Source organism: Wyeomyia smithii, chromosome 2 (assembly GCF_029784165.1).
Source record: "Wyeomyia smithii strain HCP4-BCI-WySm-NY-G18 chromosome 2, ASM2978416v1, whole genome shotgun sequence".
NCBI lineage: Eukaryota > Metazoa > Arthropoda > Insecta > Diptera > Culicidae > Wyeomyia > Wyeomyia smithii.
Window position 1 is genome coordinate 194,588,333 of NC_073695.1, and position 22,284 is coordinate 194,610,616.

Below are 22,284 nucleotides of genomic sequence, written 5' to 3' on the forward strand. Positions count from 1 at the left end.
TTTCTTTGCAACATTTGTGCGAATCGGGAAGACACAATGATTGTACAAGACTTCAACTTTTGCGTGTATGGTTTGGGTTGTTTCATTAACGAGTCTTAAAATCTACTACTGCTTGCTCAAATCGAGAAACTTTTCATTGGATAAACTCTGGAAGTCTACTGTACGAGAATAATACAATACTTTGCACGTTTTGTGGCGTGCTGGAGTACAAAATATATGGCTGTGTGATCTGGAACTCACATGGTTAAGAAAATTCCACATCTATCGACCCATTTCACATGAGCAATATACCCGTACTGTTTCACATGCTAAGTGAGCGCTTTACCTTGAACTAAAATAGCCATAAGGTTGGAAAAGGTTTTATTTCTACTGTATTAAATGTTGCTAGCTTAACATGAATGAGAATAACAGCGAATAAAAATAATAAACATGCAGTGACGCCTTCAATTCGATTTTTCTTTGCAATGCCAGTGCTATAGGCTTCTAATTCGCATATAAAAAATACGATGTCAATGAACGAACTGGAAGAAATTGCTGTTGAAATCTGGCGCTCGAGATCTTTCGAAAATATGATTAATCTTCGATCATTTGTTTTTTTTTACCTTAAGAAAGGCACAGTTTGCTGTTCAAAATCAATAAAGGCACTCTGACAACACGCACTGTGAAAGCTGTTTCCATATTCAGTAAATTCGATGGCCGCGACATAATTTGATTGTAAGGACCCAGCACAGATTACTTGCTTGTGTTAAAAAAAAATATTAATCTTCAATTACTAGTTCGAACGGTATTTTGCTATTCAAAATCGGATATGCTGATGGCAACTTTTGTGCTGCCCCAACAATGGGGGAATAACGGCACTCTGACGACACATGCTGAGAACCGCGCTGCTACTGAGACATGTGACCAACCACCGGGCAAGTAATTTGTTTAATCGTGAATCAGCTACAAAGTAACCCGCTGCTATTGCTGCAATCCGCTCCTGCTACTGTCAACGTTATGGACGTTCCGTCCAGTTCAACTTCCGACAAAAAAATTTAACTGATTTTACCAGGGAAACTCTTTTATAGCCGAAGGTTGCTACGAAATAGGCCACGGCTCATTTCTAAGTTTTACCATTGTCTCATGTTCTTCAGACGAATAATTCCACAATTCACATTTAATTTTTGAATCCAGCGGAAAACATCGATGGTGCTCTCACACACGCAACGATATTAACCCGTATCGTATAAATTGAATCTACTTCAAATTATTTCGGTAACGTCGAATTAACCACCTTTGTTAAGGCGTAAGGCGTTCTAACAGGGCAGTTTGTTGTTCAAAATCTATTATGCTGATCGCAGCCTTTGAGCTGCCCCAACAGTGGGGGAATTAACTAAATTAATAAAGAACGACTGCGATTTGATTGCTAGAATCTCGCACAAAATGTTTACTTGTGTTGATGCCACAAATTAATAACCTTCAATTCCGTGTTTATTTGCTTTGAAAAATGTATTTTGCTGATCAAAATCGGATATTGATCGCAACCTTTGTGCTGACCTAACACTCTGACAACACGCACTTCGAAAGCTGTTTTCACATTCAGTAAATTAGACGGCCGGAACAAAATTTGATTGTTACGATTGTTGTCAAAAAATATAAATCTTCAATTACTTGTTTATTTGCCTTGAAAAAGGCATTTTGATGTTCAAAATCGGTTGCTGATCGCAAACTTTGTGCTGCCCCAACAGTAGGGGAATAAAGACACACGCATAACAATCATTCAGCAAATCAGACGGCCGCGAGATTTAAATTGCTAGGATCCAGCACAGAAATTATTAACCTTCAATGACGTGTTTATTTGCCTTGAAAAAGGCATTATGCTGTGTAAAATTTGATTTGCTGATGGCAATCTTTATGCTGCCCCAACAGTGGGGGAATAACGGCACTTTGACGACACACGCTGCTACTGAGACATGTGACCAACCATCGGGCCAGTGATTTGTTAAATCCGAAAGCAGCTACAGGCCGAACGCGCTGCTACTGTTGGTATCCGCTCCTGCTACTGTCAACGTTGTGGACTGGACGTCCGTCCAGTTTACCTTCCAACTAAAAAAATGTATCTGATTTTACAAGGGACACTCTTTTATAGCCGAAGGTTGCTACGAAATAGGCCACGCCTCATTTCTAAGTTTTACCATTGTCTCATGTTCTTTAGATGAATAATTCCTAATTCGCATTTGAGTTTTGTATCCAGCGAAAAAACACCGATGGTTCTCTCACACACGCGATGGTATTAACCCGCATCATATTGCGGCTTGTAACATCAAACGTTCTCGTTTGCTCGCTGTTGCGTGTTGCATCATGTTGCAACTTGGCAACTGGGAGGCGACAAATTCTGTTCATGCTGATTGATTGAATAGACTTCATATTAGCTCTCATTAGTTGAACTAACTGCCTTTGAAAATGCGTTCTAACAGTGCAGTTTGTTGCGGCTATGCTGATCGCAGCCTCTGTGCTAGTGGGGTATTAACTGAATAAAGTAAAAATTAGACAACTACAACAGTATTTGGTTGCTAGGATCCCGCAAAGAATGTTTGCTTGTGTTGATGCCAGAAAATTATTACCCTTCAATTATTTGTTATTATTTGCCTTGAAAAAGGCAATTTACTGATCAAGATCGGATATTGACCAGGGTTGCCACATTTAAATCTGTGTTTTCCCTTGAAAAAATCTGAGCATCTGTATCTGGAACAAAAATATCTGTAAAAAAAATCTGTATTGTTTAAACATAAAGAGCTTTGTATTTTTTAAGTTTTTATGCTACATAAACAAAATTTTTAGCTCAAAACTTGTGAGGAGTTGAAAAAATGTTCAATTTGCTTAATGTTTAATAAAATAAAATTTGGATTGTTTTTAAAAATTAATCTCAATTTCGAAAAATCTGTAAATCTGTACTTTTCGTCAAATATCTGTATATCTGTATATACAGATTCTGTACCGTTACTTCGGCCAAAAATCTGTAAAATACAGATTAATCTGTACATGTGGCATCCCTGATATTGACACTGGAAACACGAACTGTAAAAGCTGTTTCACAATCAGTAAATTAGACGGCCGCGACAGATTCAAATTGCTAGGATCCAGCACAGAACGCTTGCTTACGTTGTCAAAAATTATTAACTTTCAATAATTTGTTAATTTGCCTTGAAAAAGGCATTTTGCTGTTCAAAATTAGATTTGCTGATGGCAATCTTTATCATGACAGTCTGGCCACGCCTTTCTGTTCAGTTTTCTCATTCTGTAATTTTCTTTAGACGAATTATTCCACAACTCGCATTCAATTTTTATATCCAGCGAATAAACATCGATGTTGCAACTGGGAGACGACGAAATTTTGTTCATGCAGATTGATTGAATCGATTTCAATTTATTCCTGTAAAGTCGAATTAATTACTTTTGTTGAGGCGTTCTAACAGAACAGGGCAGTTTGTTGCTCAAAATCGGTTATGCTGATCGCAGCCTTTGTGCTGCCCCAACAGTAAATAAATAAAGCAAATTTTTTGACCGCGACAGAATTTGATTGCTAGGATCCAGCACAGAATGATTGTGTTATTGCCAAAAATTATTAACCTTCAATTACATGATTATTTACCTTGAGAAAGGCATATTGCTATTCAAAATCTGTAAAAGCTGTTTTCGCATTCAGTAAATAAGACGGCCGCGACAGATTGTGTTTTCTTGGATTCAGCACAGGATGTGCTGTTGCCAAGATAAAGCAAAACTTTATTGCGAGCAGAAGGCCGAAGCCCTTAACTGGCAAATCGAGAAGCTTGGTGCTACCTCGCTGCTGCTGTGTACTGTGATTAGTGTACTGGCGCAACTCGCTACTGCTACTTCCGCAATTTGCTACATTGCAGCTAACTAGTTATACTATTCTGACGACCTTTTTAGGGAAAGGCAGCGAGCGACCAATCAGTGGACGTAATTTTCGTTTCAACAAGGCTTGACAATTACCAATAGTACTATAGATTGCATAAGCAATCAACAATTTTCTACATTTGGGTGGATGCGTGTATAATTTTATAATCAATTGCTGCAAAAATGAAGGAAATCGGTTGAAAACAAACCGATTTATAAGCATTTAAAAAGGGACAATTTTCGTCCCTTTTTCGTTTATAGCTTTCCTATTTACATCCCAATGTGGTAGGCTAAAGAAAAACGTAGCTCTACGTCAAAATTCTATATAACTGAAGGTTTCTGAGGTAAAATGCTTTATACGAAGTGTATGCCTAAACAGATCACCCTTTAAGAAAATTATTCTCAATTTTGAATGAATTCTCCATCTGCGCAAAATACTCAGTTTGTGAAAAAATACGTGCGCAAAAGTTGTGTTCAAACTAAAAATAAATTTGCAACTTGCACAAAAATCAAACCAGAGGAAATATTTTACAGCATTGATTTAAGTATAATATTATCTGTGAAATGTATAATTGTTTTTTCTTTACTTTAATTTGTTAGAGATATAAAATAAGTTTTAATTTATTTTCAGGTTTAGGGACAATTTTACTAAGACTTGAGGGGAGGAGAGGAATTATGAGAAATATAACGATGCCTTGTTATGGCCTTACGTAACTTGTGAATGATCCCTAAAAATACTTCTGTTTCAGTTAGAGAAAGTCACGATAAAAATGAGGCATTTTAGGTTGTGAACATTTCGTGCGACAACAGTCTCAATTATTATACACAATATCTGGCACCACTGCACGTTGGACACGCAATTAAGGTGCTGATGACCAGAAAGAAAAAAAAAGGTTTTCGTGTTCATTCGCACAGACCATAGACCTCCGTCGAGGCTTGAGGGCGCCGACACACATGATGTGTCAGTCTAACGTTCTACTGTTTCAACTGTGTGAACTGTCAGAATGATACAGAATAGAGAAAAAAACAACAATCTGAACAAGAGTAGCTGATGGGTAACGGGAAATAAATATTCAACAGGAAACTGGAACCGGTAACAAACCTAATGAAACGGTTTGTTCCGTTTTGGTGTTTTGCTCAGTCTGCCCCTGGTGTGTAAATGCAAATTGCTGCTTGATTTGCCAGACAGGTTCGCTAGGGACGGACAAGGTCAGCTTGAAGATGCGTGTTCGAGTTTCAGGCAAGTTGGGGAACAGGTGCTTTTATAGTGAGAGACACGAGATTAACTTTTTGAAGGTTACCAACGATTGACCTGATTTTTGGGTGACTGATTTTGATAATGATTACATAATGAGGATGCATGCAACTGAAGTGTGTGATTTTTTTGAATATACTATTCATGTATGTAATGTTAGATTGAATTGGAGGGATGGATTGATGCAGAAATTTCTTTTTGTATGCATTCGGTTTAGCACAATATTGAAATTTTATTGATTGCAGTGGATAAACCGTGATATGAGTACAATCGAATGTTGCATCTCGCAGAAATTGAACTTTCTCGTCGATCCCTTGCTGTACCCGAGAGACACGATTGGATGCTTGTTGATATTATTTTCGAAGCCGTTCAAATTAATTCACCCATCAGCTTACTGCTGCTGATCTGTATCTCTAGAACAGATGGCTTTAAATATATGTGCTTTTTGTTATTGTTTCGATCTCGAAGTAAGTAGCAAGAAACAAAAACAGAAAAAAATTGCGTGTACTTATTTTCGATACGAGAGCAACCGTTGTTCGTTGGGAATATTTCCCAGGAGCTATGTTTGAAAATAATCCCGCACAATGAAAAGAGGGAGAATAAATTGAATTAACGAAGTATAATCAGTATTTATATTCGTGATATCGTGATAAAATTTTGATTCCAGGTCACCTCTCTGCTTCTCTGCGAAAGTAGTTTTTAGAACTTACGTTCAGTCAAAAAGTATCGAATAGCAACTGTCGATAATCGACAGCTGCTATTCGATACGAGTTTATGTTACGTAATATTAAAGCACTAAGAACTAATAATCTGCAATTATGTATGGAGATTTCATCCTCAAAAATGTGGTAAACAATAGAACCAATTTCGTTTTCTTCTCGTTTGGCGATTCAATTATGTCGATTTTTCAATTTCTAGTCCGGCATTCATTGAAACACTGCTCTACCAGTCTTCACTTTCGACTCACAGCACAGCTGAGTGAGGGTGACCCACATAGTACGGACGACGGCACATCAAAAGGATCAAATGACATTCTGTTCGAAGCTGTCATTCAATCGCTAGTTGGCGGAATAGCAGAGTACTTCCCGGCTGACTGGATACCGCGTATTTAATACTTGAGTGTTACACCAACCCTTTGTTTAAGCAGTCACCCGAGCAACGAGTACTCTGCCCAACGAGAACAACCCTAACACGGACGGACCCGTTCGACAGAACGGGAGAAACCCAACCGAACGTGTGAGAATTAATTAAATTACCAACTCTGGCCGCTGCTTTCTACAAGTACCCCAATCACAGTCCGACAGTACCTTGTGATGGGTTTGCGTGGTTATTCGTTGCAATAACATGTACATTATTGGCATTTCAAGTTCAGCTTTTCATTTCTGTTCAGTCATGAATATCGCAACTTCTTATCCGATTCGGTCAAATTTGCGAAAATCAACAGTTTTCCATATCGCTTAGCACGCAAACGATCTTTCGGTGTTATTCCAGCCGTGCTCGGAAGCACGTACTAACTGATGACGTTGTAAGTCCGAACCGTAACAAATTCACCACAATGCAGCTTGGGTCCGTAGATAACAGGAAAAAAATCGCTTCTCAAAACTATAGCTAGTATAACATACACAATCACACTGTTGCTGGAAAGCTATGGATTACACACAGTCAGTCACTCGGTCAGAATTACAAACTACCACGCGTCTGCTTCGGTTGCTCTTCCCTATCGTTCCGGGCGCAGACAGGCGAGTAAATCAAAATGGGATTAAAGCCTGTCCGATCGTATCAAGCAGTTATATCAAACTGATGCCTCGTCGTCGTGCTGCTGATGCTGCGGCTCCGTACGAGACAATGTACGTAGGAGAGTAAATCCTAGCCTAGCCGGAAAGCACCAGCGTGAGGTATTTCCGCTTTTTTTTGTACACTGCGTTCTAGACTTTGTCACTAGCCCATATCTCAACGGTGAATAAACGACAAATCCAGTCACTGTTCATTTTTTGTGGTCCAGGTAAGAATAGAATGGTGTTTTTTTCAGACGTGTAAAAATTGTTCAGGTTTAGACGGTCGAATGAATCGGTGGGTGTAATCCGGGTAGAAAGAATGAAGAACAGATGGGGCTATGACCAAGCTAGAAACGATGTACGCAAAGCGTAGAAAATCTCGAAAGGATAAGTGACAAGCAGCAATGACAAGGGCCAGTCCAGTAGCGTTAAAAAAAACTTCCGTAAACGATAAAATATTGTACCACATTCGAATGGAATCGACAACATTAATTTTGGGTGAGCCGAAGGTGTTCTCTTACATTATTTACATTATTTAAGCACTATTCGCTTCTATTTCTGACGTCCTTCAAAAAGTATAGATAACTGACTCTTTGTTCCCAAAAAACCTTTGAAAGAGTGGCTCGAATGTTTTATTTATCGAAAATAAATGAACACCGAAGTCATTGCGAAATTAACTCAACAAAACAGTGGTGGGTAAGGTCAGGAAAAGGTGCTCCAGAATTGCTGAATAACTGCCACGCGTTTGAATTTCGGAGCCCTTGAATATACGGAATGATTAATGTGTTTTCCATAGTGTTAACCTAGATTTGATTGCTAACGAGAATAGGGTTAGGGAAAGATTCGAATGCTTGGGAAGCACACATACGCAGTCATTTTGTGGAAGATTGATTCGTAATCAAATTAGAAGCATTTTGAGATCCAAACGCAGTGTGTTGCAGTCGAAGAACTAAGATGAGTGTAATGCTCATACTAAAATATTTTAAATCGTTCCTTTCTATCAATTCTTATTGAAAAAAAAAGTGCTGACTAGAGCGTTCTGAGTAGAGCGCTTTATTATTTTCAGTATTGCAGCATTTTATGACATCGACAGCTTATCAATTTTGGAATGTTCTTATTGTTCGCTACCATTTGAACTCCTGGAAGCATTTCCTAGCCAATTCAAATCGATCTGCTGCGTCCGGTTATTACATACCCTTTCACTGTAACTATCAATGTCATCTCACGTTGTCAATAATTTACACAAACTTAAGTAAAAGAAATTTTCAAAGTTTGTATCGTCAGTTTGTACATATTTGCTTGGATATCATTTATCAATATCAATTCATTACTTATAAACTGACCATTGCTATATAAAACTATACGAATATGTTGCAAATTTTTCTTGGCAATTCAAAATATTGCGGAAAAGTTTTATAACAAAAATAAAATCATATTTTGGAGAAATTATAATCAGGAAAGTGAAAATATTTAAAAATTTGTGGTGACATTGTTGAAAAGGATTGACTTTTTTTTGCTGGAGTATGTGTCATAAGTCGAAAATTTGGATTTTGGGATTTCCGGAAAATTGACGACCTGCGTCTTTTTTTCAAATTTCCATTATTTGATCCATGGACTTTATTTGCCAGAAAAAATATTTACTAAATTTTGAAACTTTAGGCTTGTAACATAACAAAAAACAACCACGAAACTGAAGTTAAACAACATTAAATTGGAGTGCTGTTGTACTTGAACTTATGGAACATCTCCAAAATAGTAAACTTCAAAAAAAAAAACATCAAGATTACACAACAAAGAATAAAATAAAAATTGATAAACAATCCTATGTTATTCGCTCCTCTGCTAAGGAAGGAGGATTGGAAAGGAAAGGAGGCTTTCGTTTTTGCTCGCTCGAACAAACAATACCGTGTGGTGTGCAGACGGTGCTATTTGCGTTCTCGCTACCTACCAGTACTGTGACAATAAAAGCCATTCAGCAGTCGGAGCTAATTCCCCGCACCGCCGGGTGCTGGCTATCCCACTAGCGGCGTTCACGCTCTCTCCAGCCTTCCGCCTGAGTGGTTTTTATCTTGTTAGGTGCTTTGGAAAAATTAATCCAACTAACAGTCACAAGGACGTGAAGGCAGAAGATACAGAAAATCGGTGAACTATTTACTTTTTTTTCAAAACGTTTGTCTTTTTTCTTCATTTGATTCAGTTCATTTCGAAAAATTGACGGTGTGGTTATCGAGGGAAATCTCACTGTCAATGACATTTTGCGTTATGGAGTGGGCTGTTTCAAGAACCCCATGATGCAAGATGTAAAGATACTGGATTGCAAGCAATTGCATTGAGTATCCATCGAGCTTGAGCTTGAGTTTGAACGACCGCATATTTCGTAGTTGCTCCTCCGTGATAGATCTGGGCTAGTGAAATTGCACAAGGAACCATATATATGGCTGATTGGGATTAGTTTGCCATCATCAGTGTACAACAATTCAGTAGCTAGCGCTTTGTATGTATTGATAACGGCGCGGGCCACGTTCTTACGATCGTTATGGTAAGGAACAGTGTTTTAAGGAGGCAGGTGTAACAGTCGTTGTCGGAGACCGAGTTTACCTCTGCATCTACACGACAGCGACGGAAAGGAAGGGTTGTGGCACTGTAGTAAGTGACTGAATCGGACAGTATCGCGTGCGAAATCAACTCATTACGACGACGAACGATGTGTATCTTTTTTTAAACCTTGCGGGTCTGTACGAGCGGCGCAAGCGAAAACCATTTATCATCAGAAGCATCCAAGTGTTTGAATGGTTTTTTATTACAATTCCAGAGTGTCCTCGAGAAAAGTAATAAAGAAAGAAAGAAGATTCCTTCCGAGTAACATTTGCCTGGTCTAAATTGCCGAACTATATCCTTCTGAACAGGGTTGGCTGTCTGTATACCTGTTTGTGCCGCGTACAAACAGCGCGAGGAAAAAATAAAACTTTTCTTAAGGAACAATCACAGCGCTCATTTGCAGAAATGCTAAAGAGGGCTGAGTCACACTCGACAGGAAACATCTTCCTTTTTTTGCCAACCGATGAGGGCACATTTGACGATCCCGTCGAAGTGTGTGCTTATGTCATGCAAGAATGATCTAGGAAGAGGAGAATAATTAACTCCTCTAATCTATCTCACAAAGGTCGTCAGGTAACGCCTAGCGGAATGACCAATAAGCCAACACAAAAAGGAAGCGATAAAGAAAAACCGAAGCAAATACCCCCGGTTTTAATTTCAAATTAAACCAGGATTACCCACGGCTTACTGGGACACCGAAAACACTTTGTGTACCCATTTCTCGGTCAGTAAAAAAAAAAAGAAACAGGATTCATTAAATTCATTTGCGTTCTGTCAGACTTTTCTCAATTCAAGTGACCATCTTAATTTTCACGATCGAGATGCGGGTACATTTAGGGTTCAAAAAGTACTATTCTTTTTTCAGAATCGACCACTTCTTGAACTCGAATATTGAAGTCGTTATTCAAACGAATACGAATGAAAAAGACCTTTGCCTTATTTCGTTTTATATCCCCTCATCCACGTGGATTGAACAGAGGCAACGAAAATAGATTCTACTGCATGACAACACTCAACCACATACTGCTAAAGTCCTTAAAACTTAAATGGGAAGTCCTACCTGACCCGCCATCATTGTGACATTGTAATCGATTTGAAAACGGTATCCAAGAGGAACCATATCACTCTTCATAAGATGTTGTTATGTACCAGATAGTTATGAACTCTTTTTAGATGTTGTTCAAAGATATGAAATGGTGTGATAAATAAAAGTTTTTGCAGCGAAAAACAAGGCCCAAGTTAACGAGGGGCGCTCGTAACCTCAAAGCTATTTGACAAGCGAATGGTCGTGCGTTCGAATATTTGTAGAATTAGACCGTTCGTGTTAGTGTTCCCATCCCGCAACTTTGACTCTTTCCTCGCGAATAAAAAAAAAAATGAATACAATGCATCTATTTATCAGTTCCACCCGTTCAACCTAGAGCGACAGTGTAGCAGCGAGCGAACGCAATTTGACACTAAGTACGTCGTAGTAGGTAAACACCGGTGTGTGATTTTAGCTCCACCCTTTGTGCACTTTCGCACTGCGGAAAGGTATATAAGAGATGCAGCTGCTGTTGCAGCAGTGTATAGTCTTTTGTCAGCCGCGGTAAGATGCACATCGGAGAGTTAATAGTAGTAGAAAGAAAAATAGTAGCAGCTACAGTACCAGTAACAGAGGTTCACATCGGCAAGCAGAATGACGCGAATGAGATTTGACGCAGAGATATAATAAAAATAGTTTTTTGTGTTTGCACTCGACCACCGCACATCCTGTTCTTCGTCTACACCCGCAAGAGATGAATGTTGATTCGAAGAGTTGATTGAGAATTGCTTCGAGCCAAGTGAGGCTAGTCTAGGCCAATCAGGTCGTGGTTCATAAGGCGGAGCTGAGTCGAGGTGTTCGGGACAGTCCAGTTGCTATCCTTGGAAGGGATGATAGGGTACCTGCTCCTATCCGGTTTGGTTCCCGCTGGGAATGTGACAATCGACTGGCGCAGTTACAACCCGATGAAGCTCCAATACTTATAAATACCTATATTCGGCAGAGAGTAACTAGCGATGTTAGTTACCAGTTCCAGCTGGTCTTGAGGTACGATACTGACCTAACAAGCCAGTCGTCGTAGGTTCGAGTCTCGGATCAGAAGAGACTGTGAGTGTCAGTAGGATCGTAGCGCTAGCCCCGCAATTGTCCTGTACACTAAAACAGTCGGCTGCGAAGTCTGTGTATGATAACAGTAGGTCGAGTTCCGAATCGGAATGTTGAACGATTTGAACCCCCTCCTTTTCTTCCTCCGCTCACCCGACTGTAAATACGTAGCCGGCGTCGTTATCCATCTATACAAAGCAGAAATAACTAAATTGTTGTACAGTGAAATTATCCCAAATTAGTCATCTTACGGTGCTTTTATGTGCAACTTCACTAGTTCAGATCCATCGCGGAGGTCGGTCAAGTTCAAGCTCTAAAACAAAACTCAGGTTAATGGTAATATTCCAAATACTTTTTCAACCAGAGCCTGACAAAGTGATATTCGATTGACAATTATCCGGTTACAGTGACCCTGTGACCTGTTGCATTCAATAGAAAAACATTTATTTCAGTCTCGAGCACTTTGTGAGTCAAATGAAAACTACTGCTTTGGTTTCGACAGCTGAAAAGCATTGAAATGAAAGAAATGATTTTCATTTGGAAGCGTAGAATAACAGTGACGATTCTCAACTGAAGATAACAATGAGTGCTGACGGAGACAGGGGCCTTCCAGGGAAGAGGGAGTATAAAAAATCGTGATGAAATGCCTACACCAGTTTCACAACCCGTAGTGGCTGCAGGAAATCTCCCAGATGGTCTCGAAGTACGATGCTGGCCTAACAAGCCAATCGTCGTAGATTCGAGTCTCGACTCGGGAGAGACTGTTAGTGTCAGTAGGATCGTAGCGCTAGCCCCGCAATTGTCCTGTACACTAAACAGTTGGCTGCGAAGTCTCTGTATATCAAACAGAAGGTCAAGTTCCGAATCGGAATGTAGCACCAAGGTTTTACTTCTTAGTGGCTGCCAGATCCGTGATAAACAGCAGAAAAAAATCTCTGAAATATTGATCGGAACTTGCGTGACGTATTTATTGGATGCCATTGCTGTTCCAACTGAGTCTTGCGCTGTGAGAAAACTATCATAAAAAAACATGTTGCGGTGCTAATTTCAAATGACTCGTTGAAGGAAAGGAAAATGTCGTAGTATGCGTAGGTATCTTCGTCAATTAGGACAGTCATCAGTTGCATTTGAAACGACGCGATAAACACCAAACGGGAAAGAAACCCGAAATCAAATCTGATTAACAGTGTAAATGTTCATCGTGGTTTGATGACAGTAACTGTTCGGAATCAAATGAACTGAAGCTGTTCGAATCGAAATGAACGCGCGAAACGTTCGGTTTCATTGTTATGTTTCGAAAATGTAAAGCCTGGTTTCAAGCAAGACTCGAACAACTTCATACAGAATTTTTCAATCGCATTTTTCTTGTGCATGCATGCAATGCATTCATATTTCTGTATCGATCGTTATCAGAACTTTTGTGTGAGAAAAAGTACTGGAAAATAAGCAAGTTTCTGGAAAAAACTGGAAAAACAAAGGAGTTTTAATTTCGAAATTTGCTAGACCCTCAGTTCATCTATAACGATAAATATTGATAAATAAATTGTCTTTCGTGTTACCTTTATTGGTTGTTTTGTCTCCATCCAATTACATCTTCGTCTTGCTTTTTTAACACATTCAGAATAAAACACGATTAACATGACACTTAAAATCGAATCCGCTACAAAACACATTGTTCATCGTTCAAAAACAAAACTGTTTTAACATTTTTACTAACGGTAAACAAATTTTGCAGAATGAAAACAATGGAATAATGCTGCTGTCGAAATTTTCCAGCACTTGCTGAAATATTTCATAGCAGCAAGCGGTATATTCACCACAGGAAATCTTTTTGCAAGATTACATATTTAGAGTAATCGTATAGGGTATCAAACGTCTTTGACAGTGGTTTTCATCGGTAGGTTTTCTGTAACAGTTTTGAGCATGAGCATGAGCATGATTGACCGCCCGCGGTTGCTACTCCGTTATTGCCAGATCAGCTGTAATTACACAGAGAACCAATGGGTGATGTTTGGGACTAACATTCATCCTCAATGTGTAAAAACTGGTGATCTTATCTTTATGTTAGGCAATACCAGCGCCGGTCGCATCCGAATGCAGGTCAAAGAAGGAGTGTGTATGGGAATATGTTGACGTGATACTCGCTTTATTGGAAGTAAACGTCTTTGACAGTGGTTTTCATCGGTAGGTTTTCTGTAACAGTTTTATGCAAAAACCTGCCGAAGACGAATCTCATAAACCGGATTCTAAATCCGGTTCACAATTGTAATAGTGAAATATATTTTAATCAGATTGGTCTGAAGTTGGTTTTATTGCTAGTTTTTATATGGTCGCTGTGCAACCAAACCGAACCAAGCGCCAAAATAATCATTTTGAGTAATGGGTCTTCAAATTTTAACCACCCCGTATGTTTTCTACAAAATTTTTGTTGTGATAGTAATATGAACTGTTCAAATGACTTCGTTTTTTTTTCATGGAAGATAGATTAATAATTTTGACATCCTCTGGTGTTAATAACTCAATTTATGAAAATAAAAATGGCGTTTGGTACAGTCTGGTCACGCCTCGACCATATATTTCTTTGTTATTTTTTAGTAATACCTTGCTTGGTTGGCCCATCTCATAATCTCATTTGAACTAAATCTTAATTCATGAGGATTTAAGTATGCAAATAAAATGGTGCAACCGCGAAAACTAGTTGGCTTGTAAATGAGAACGAAAGGTCTGAAATTTCAAGGAATACGATTTTTTGGAAAACTTTTCTTGATTTTTTTTCCCCAAAACACTATCGGTCTCACGGTGTCATTTTAAAGGTGATTATTGCGGCGTTCGATAATAATGTTCCTTTTTGTGAACTGATGCTTTCGGTCAATATAAGTGGAAATGTGATACGCAACGTATTCATAAAATACCAGAAATATATTATTTCCATCGAACAAGTATTTTGAGTAAGTCATACAGAACACAAACGTTTACAGCAGATTTTTTTACTGCAAACTTTTGCTTATGATGAACAAAGGCACGGAGGGACTCAATGGAGAGCATTGTTGAATAAATAAAAAGTTAAAATTAATTTACTGGTTCTAGTACCAAAAAGAATGCTTATCTAGGGTAAATGCATCAATTATAGTCAGTACAGCTATCGCTTAGTTGATATACATCTGACAAGTGCCCACTCTTGCCCAATCTTCACGCTTCTATGATGGACATTTGCCGCATTAAGGCCAAACGGTATTGAAGCCACAAATGGCCGACTTCGAGCTACCACTTCGAATTTTCAGAAGCACAGACTCGGAAATAGGTGATGGGTTCCTAGTGAAAACAGCAAACAAAAAATAACGGTTTCACAGTTGACACATTAACTGTTACAGAGTCTTGTGCCTTAGAAAACTCGATGCCGAGGCTCGAAATCAGCTCGAAATTGTGGCTTAAATGCCGTTTCACCTTAAACTTTGTCCGGATTAAATGGAACCCATACATATTTCTTAAAGCCGTGCATGATGCTGTTATACACTTCTCTCCATTATTTTAGCCAACGTTGGCTCAAAATGTGGTAATGAGAGAAAATTTCTTTGCGGTTTTCCTATTGGCATTGCTCTTTTTTTTTCGTCCTTAAGAGGTTAAAACAACACGACATCATCAACGACGTCGCGTTTTTTACAACCACTAAATCCCATATAAACCAAAGAAACAAGCACCAAACACTTAGAAAAATCGATGGCGATTTGTTTATGATCGCTTGATTCGACTCAACACGATGTGACACGGAGGACGGCGATAACTGTTGTCGTCAACTTTTATGCGTGTCCTACTTCGCATGTTGCCGAACAAGCCACTTCATATTGTGTAGTTGGTATCGATTGTAGAAATACTAATAAATTGTTTAATTCGATAAAATTACTTCAACTTAAATGTTTAAATGCAGAACTCCTTCGAATAATTTGCAAAATATGAAATTGATTTTGAGCTCAATCTTTTTCTGGTAGTGACCAGTATGTTTTTGTGAACATTATTCTTCACGTTTTGATAAAATATATCTCGTTACTAGATCATCAATTTCCTTAAATTATAAATTGAGCAGTGTTGTTATAACTGACGCTTCTACTCTATACGCTGTTTATAGTTTAACTAAAATCTGTAAAAGGACATGAGCTTCTCCAGTTTCTCCTTAAGCTAGGTATATAGGTATAGGTCTCCTTATGCTAGGTATATAGGTAATAGGTATGTACTTAGAAAAAACTGAAGTTGAGTATCCGTTACACAGAAAATATGTCTACATGGAAAAGGAAGTGCAGACAGTATCATTGCCGATTCAGCCCTGTTCTAAAACACAATTGATCATTCTCCCTCAAAAGTCTAGAGCTTCTTCTCTCAAACCAAAGAGTAATCACATAATCAAGATTGCTGGTTCTGAATAATGAAAATTGTTTTGATGGGCCTGCCTTGGTTTACATCACTCGAATGGTTTACTGACAAAACAAATCGACATCGAATAATCAAGAATAACTCGCATTCACTGGAAACGAACAGAGTTGACGGTTGTTCAATGGGTTTGGTTTCGAAAATATTTTTGCCTTGTTTGATGTGGATGTTGGAAAAAATATTTTCACACCACATAGACTCTGAATACTTCACAGTATTGGTTATAGCCATTCCTATGTTACCAAAAATCCACGAGTTGAGCCTCACAGTAAGCGATTTGCATGTTTTTTTTTCGCAAATTAATGGTTCATGCCTAACGGTAATTTACCATATTCAAATGGCCTGTTGGTGCCACTTTAGGGGCTAGATTTATTACTATTCGGTTGCGGTTAACTAATGTAGCACCGTTTAATGCTAGATTTGTATCAACCATTGGGATTTTCCTTGGAACGATCGTGGTTCGGTGGAGTCGAGTTATTCGCTAGTCAAATTTCATTAATGATTTTGGTTTTTCTTACTTGTTACTCATTTCCTTCGGCAAACATGTTGGGTCGATAACTAACGGCCAAGTGAGCTGTAATTAACAATGCTAAGTTATGTTCAGGCTGGTCTGAATTATTATTACATTTTCACTCAGCATTTTTCCGGGAACAGTGAATAAACGGGATGAATTCACACGCTCACGTTTTTACGTATTTTAAACATTCAAGATTATTCAGCTTTTGATGAATTTTTAAAACAGAATACATGCTTGCAACTTCACGTGCACGTTGCTACGAGCTACAAAAGATGTGAACAACGCTCATACATCCGTTTTTGGCTGCACACCATAATACAGCTTTCACAGCTTTTACATTATTCATCATATCATTTTCGATCTGAAACATTCTAGCCCCAATCTACAAGCTTTTTTCTTTCAACAGTTACGGTTCCGAAAGTCCGTGCCGGTATTTTCAAGTCATTGGAACTTTAAATTAGGTAAAAAATTGTAGCTGAACGTTTTCACCAACTATTATATGGCCGAATATCTTTCGCAAATTCAGGAGCGTGAAAAAACCTTAGTGTGAGCCCTCAGGCGGACAGGCGAGCTTTACCACGACCGAAAGTGATGACAATAATTACATTTCCCTAGCGGGCGGCGGTGAAACATGAGCCAGTCGACGTATATCCGGAAAATAAGACTCGAAGCGTGAAAGGAAGTGACACTCTCGAACAAAAGGTTTTCCGAAGGGGGTCGGCCGGAAGACGACAAGACAAGAGAATGATTGCTCGGGCGCACACTAAAGACGTTCGCTCCTAATTAAAACACGCCGAAATTAAATATTTGCTTGCTTGCGCAGAGGGAAACCACTGGCGTGGAGGAGGAAATGTAAATAGACTAATTTGTTCAATTTGTTGTTTATAGACAAGCAAGAGATTTGATTGGTCTTGAGCAATTAAAACTGGTGTGTTTGTTTGGTCATAAAGAGCAGAATAGGGTCACGTTCTATTTGTTGCATAAACATGCTTTATATGATTTTCGGTAAAGTTTTCTGCACCCAATGAAAATCCGAAATTCTTCGAGCGTTGAAAATGTCCCTAATTCCATTTTATGATAGTGATAGACACTTCGTAACGACTATACACTTTGCCATCCGCTTTGCATGCTGAGCTGCCGTTAAACGAATGGAAGTTGAAGTTGCAAACAGTGCGATGTCACTTGATGCGCACCACTAGGCGAATTACCACCCCCGCGCACTATCGGTATTGATGAAACTGTCAAGCGTACCGCTGCCTGTATCACGGGTGACTGCGGTTCAGCCACCAATGCGGGAAGCTGGCTGCTGCGAATTTGTGTAACGAGGAAATGAGAACAATTATATTTTCCTCAACAATGCGCAAACCAGGTCAGAATCCTCTTAGCAATAGGTTCGTGTGGGAACTAGGTAGGGTGTCCGCGCCTTGGAATACATTCACAGCATTCTACTGCGAAAAACTATTGTTGAATCGCACATATTTCACAACAGATTTCCGCCCAAGGATCACACTTCTCACCACACAAGCCACCAAACATCATCAGCACTGCCTTCTGTTAGCTTTGTGTTCCGTTTGAAATTTTACGCTTGCTTCTGGTATTTTTCTGATACCACATAAAGGCTTCCCTTATTCCGTCCGTCGATACAGGTGCCATCAAACTGTTTTATGGTCTTTTTATCGACTAAGGAATGCTGACGTTGGACAGCACATAAATTAAATTCTCGTTTTCAGTTACTCGCATATCAATTAACACCATCGAACAATCGTGCAAGTATCACACTCACGCACGCATGTATGTGGAGGCAAATCTAGAACCGCAACAAGCAACAGTGACCTACGACGAAAATCAGCCGCGCGATCCAGTGAGTTTTCCGGCCGAACGCGCGATCATGCGGCACGATGGCCAACCGGCGGCGACACGTACCGTGATTAATTTTGTCCGCACGCCACTTCTGTGTTCGAGTGTAGATTGTAGACGTGATGCGATGGTGCAGCCCACCAGCGACTGATAGGAGACTTCACTAGGGATTCACTGCACCACTAGGCAAGCCGGACTTATAAATCGCACAACTAGCACCGAGAGCCAGCCAGCACAGGATTTACGCGCAACACACGACGGCAACAGGACGAAAAGCAGACTGCTGCTGCCTGGGCTGCCATCAGACTCGCTTGGCTCCCGTTTGTTTCAGCGTGGCAAATTTGCGGGCTTCCGACGACGATGACGACAGAAACGACGAATCCCCAATCCTGCCAACCACCTGTGCGTCTGTGTGCTACGGCGGGTGAACGGCATGTGCCGACTGTGGGCCCATTGAGCTGCTGTTTTGGGTAATGTAATTACAGTGCTTCTTTTCTTCGCTCTTAGTTGGGTTGATGGATCAAATGACAGATATAAGTATAAATATGTATCTCATCTGGTTGCTGTCAATGAGTTAATATTGATCTTATATTTCTCGCAGTCTAGGGTTCTGTAAATTCACCAATGACTTACGAAAAAGACGTACTTTATTTTTTTAAAGCAAATCTAGCCTTCTACTCTCAAATTTCAAATGTGTTGAAATCGGATGCCATTCTAAAGTTAATGACTATGAGTTTTTTTTTATTTGAACTTACTGGATATTCTTTTGAATATGATTAAAAATAAGAGCACTGAAACTTAGTTGTTTTCAATCAGTCATGTATTTCTCTATGTCATATTTACCAAAAATTTCCCATAACTCGTTCTTAGTAGGTTTTTTTATACAACTAAATATTTTGGCGGTACAATGCTATAAATATGTTGTTTGCTAAAATATATACGCTTTTTCAGATAATTGCTCTTGAGTTAAAAAAAAAACAAAAAACAAAAAAATAGATCAAAGGTGTCAAAATCTACCACAAAACTTTACAGTGATTGGTTTGGTACAAATTTGACATACAACAGATGCATGAGTACCCGCTAACTTTTCATTTGTCTCTCTAAAACCAACAAAAAAGATATAGTTGGCTTCATAAAACATTAATTTGTATTGTGCCGTGTCAAATAAATGTTGTGTGAACAAAAAAAAAAACCAACAAAAAATAATTCTCCTTTCTGCAACAATTTTTTTACCTAAAAAGCAAGAAGATCAATCTCCCCTCAAGCATGCTTGTCTTTTCTCCTCAGAAAACCTCTAGAGTGCAGGAGAACATCTTGCACTGCGGAGACAACTGCCGTCACAGTCATGCTAGAAGAGAGCGACAAACGATTTTTATCTGTTGAGCTACCTGAACGCACTGTGGTGAAATCTGAAATCTCTCTCTTGCGAGACAATGAACTATGGTGTACTTTCTCACACGTGTGGACATCATGCACAATAATTACACTGCAGAGTTATCTGCGGTGCGTTTCACAGTTGGTTTCTTGAGCATGGCAGAAGAGAAAAAGAGATTGGGAGAAAAAAATAGACTGCGTTGCTCGTGCCGGTCGAATTTACTCTGGTGGAATTCGTTCGTAGCTACACGAGGACTACATTTTTGCCCGGCAGGTTTTTTTTTCACCTTCCGGACTACTCGCCAGTGGACACTGTTGTGCACTTCTGCGTTTTCTCTGTAGAGTGATTCACCCCTCTTGTTTCTATCAGATGTGGGGTGAGCTGGAAGTGTGTTTGTCTCTCTGTAAGCTGGTTGAGACACTTTGGAGTGAGAAAGAAGCAGTGTGGTGAAAGCATTTGCTACACGCAGGCACATACTGGAAGGGAAGTGCGCGGTGAATTTTTTCTCCTCTCCCTTCTCATACTGAGGAGAATGACAAGCATGCCCTCAAGTACCATCACATACTGCCGTATATTTTGCACATGTTACTAGTTTCTTCCATATCCAATTCATCCGGTTTTCGTCGTACGCATATGGAGTAGAGGAAAAGTATGGCAAGAGCTGCCAGGAATATATTTTGTCTTCGTCATGTATGTCAGCTGCAAATGCTAATGATTTCAAATGCCCCCTTTTTTTAAAATCGTTTTAAAGTCACTATCAGTAAACTGCTTTAGAGAAAACATAAACATTTACTCTCTTGCATGCGGGTGCAAGCCATTTTGAAAACATAAACTCATCGCCAAACAGATTTGCAGATCCACATGCAATTTTTTTTCCTTTTTAAGGATTTTGTTTCCCTAATGTTCATCGTGTTAACCAAAAAAAAATTTTATGAAATATGTAAACTTTGTAAATATAAACGGGAATGAGGGAATTGATGTGAATGCGCTAGACTTTGCTTTGAGTTTAGAAGATTAATTAATGTTTAAGTGTAAGAACTTACAAATCTTTATAACCAAATAAACAATATTTTATAAAAAAAAAAAACGATAGTTGTAGTGATGGAACTCATCTGACGTAAAACAATACAATTATTGTAAGAGGAAAATTAATAGCAAAAATCTAAAATAATAAATAACACCTCTCAACAGTTTCCCCTGATGAAGGCACCAACAAGTGCTTAAGCGTTGGAACGGATAAGAACAAATTCGTTCTAGATCTAAAGTTTATAGACTGTCAAACCCAATTATTGGAACCCTTTACACTACCGTTCAAATCATAGTAGTCCCATGTTTACACAAATCTTATGCACACTGGGACAACCATGCTTTGAACGGCAGTATAGTCGATCTCAAGCACACAATATGAACGAATCGTTAGTGAAATGACACTGGTGAATACATTTATTTTAGTTTCCAGTCGAACAGAAAGCCATCCACGATTCTCGTAGAACTGTATTTAGAAAACAATCCGATCTGATGATAATTTAACGTCTCTTTATCTCCTGCATACCAATACCATAGTTTTTCTATTACATATAGGATTCCAAATCAGGCTAGAAAAACGTCCTTGTTTGCCACACTATTTTTTAACGTAGGACGACGTCTTTTTCTATACTGGAATGCTTTTTGTAAAATTGGGAATGAAACTGGCAAATGTTGCGTCAGATTGCAAACGATAATAAAAGCATAACTACATGATGGATAACAATAACCAACATGTTGTTGGATGGATAAAATGTTGAACAATTTTGTAATACGTTTGTCTTTATAATTTCATTGCTAAGCGGAAAATATTGGTAAAAAGTTTTAAGGCCAAATTTGCGCGAACGATGCACCAATCACATGCGCCCATTCCTAGCACAGACGACGTGAATAGACACCAATCATTCCGTGTGATATTCTCTGTATCAATATCGAAAAAAATTGACAGAGTCTCCCCGTCCCAATAGGTCACTTTATATTTGATTCCATGAACTTAGACTAACTTGATGTCTCGAAGGTAAAAGTTTTTCGACTAGTTTGAAACAGTCCTTATTTTGAACAATTTATGAACCTGCTGTTAGAGCGTAATAAAAACTGATGTCTTGAAAGTTTGAAATGGAAGTGCAAAAGTGTAAAAATATCTTTGAGTTAGTAGAAAATTATTTGGATGAATAAATAACGACGGGCGTTTTACGTCATTCGATTGCGTTCAATATCTAACGATTTTTTTAAGATATTTAGGTTGCATACATACACACTTGCATAAAATCATATTTATTCCAATTTCTTTTTTATATTTATATACACATTTATGTTTGTCTGTATATTTAATCTGTTTTATTTTTCTTTTTTAATTCGGCCGTCTTGGGATATAAATCTGTTTATTATTCGATTTCGGAGCTGGATTCTTCTTCACTTCCTATAGTATTGTAAATT